The sequence below is a fragment of the Echinops telfairi genome, unplaced genomic scaffold (genome assembly GCF_000313985.2).
Source record: "Echinops telfairi isolate 266 unplaced genomic scaffold, ASM31398v2 ScPeMD7_7453;HRSCAF=8491, whole genome shotgun sequence".
NCBI lineage: Eukaryota > Metazoa > Chordata > Mammalia > Afrosoricida > Tenrecidae > Echinops > Echinops telfairi.
The window spans coordinates 1,335,441-1,336,854 of NW_022111353.1; positions in this window are offsets into that span (position 1 = coordinate 1,335,441).

A 1,414-nucleotide genomic window follows, 5' to 3' on the forward strand; every position below is an offset into this window, starting at 1 on the left:
GTGATTTTTAAAAATGTTTTTTATACTTCCACTATATTTAAAAGGGCTTCAAAAGTTTTTGGAAAAATTCCATGATATTTTAGTTATGTTTTCCTATGAACTTTTGCAGCCCCTCATATACTTTCATATAGTCAGTCAGTCCCTTTTAAAATTAACTTTAAGTTATTTCTGATCTTTAGCTATTAAGATAAAAGAATAATGGATATCATTGTACATATACACCAAGCTGTGTATATTAAATAGATACATTTCTAAAAATAAAATTGCTAAGTCAAAGGTGCATGTATAAATATTAAAAATGGTATGTTAAACAAAATCTAATATACTGAAAGAATAAGCACACCACAAATGAAAATTGTAATACTAATAAGCCAGATGAAGCTCATTTACCCATCACCCAACCCAAGAACTAGAACACCATCACCACCTCACCTATTCTTCACCTCACCCAGTTTCCTCCCCCTTAGAGGCTTCTACTACCACATATCTTCAGTAGAGCATTTTGCTTTCTGTTTTTAAAAATCATTTTAGTGGGGGTTCTTACAACTCTTATAACATTCCATACATCAATTGTATCAAGCATATTTGTACCAATGCTGCCATCATCATTTTCTAAAAATTTACTTTCTATTAGGAGAGCGTTTTCTTGTTTGAACTATTTATACTGAGATAGCTCTTTGAAGTAACTGACTCAGCGTTCAGATTTGGCTTTATCTCTGATCTTTCTAGGGTTTTTCTACGCTCAAAAGCAGGCCTACCTTAAATTTAAAACTACCGCATCTTTTATTATTTTTTTCTCCAGGGACTTGATTTTTTCCCCACTCAATAGTATGTCTTTCATATTATGTCATATTGTGGCTTGGGTAAACAAGGGCACACTTCATGGTGTAAATTCAGGAAAAGTGTGTGCTAAGGTTCTATCCTATCACCATACTTCTTCAATCTGCATGCTGAGCAAAGAATCAGAGGAACTGGATTATAAAGAAGAAGAATGCAGCATCAGCATTGGAGGAAGGCTCATTAACAACCTGCGATATGCGGATGATGCATCCTTGCTTGCTGAAAGTGAGGAGGACTTGAAGCGCTTGCTGATGAAGATTGAGGATGGCAGCCTTCAACATGGATTACAACTGCGCCAATAGGTAAATGGAGCAAATGTTGAAGTTGACAAAGATTTTGCATTGCTTTTATTCACAATGAATGCTCATAGAAACAGCAGTGCAAGGTGAAAAGAAAACAAAAAAGAGAGAGTGAGAGAGAGGGGGAAAAAAAGAGAGAGATGTAAAGGTGCATAGCAGTAGGTAAATCTGCCACACAGACCTCTTCAGGGAATTGAAAACAAAGATGTCCCTTTGAGGACTAAGGTGTGCCGGACTCAAGCCAGGGTATTTTCCATGGCCTCCTATGCCTGTGA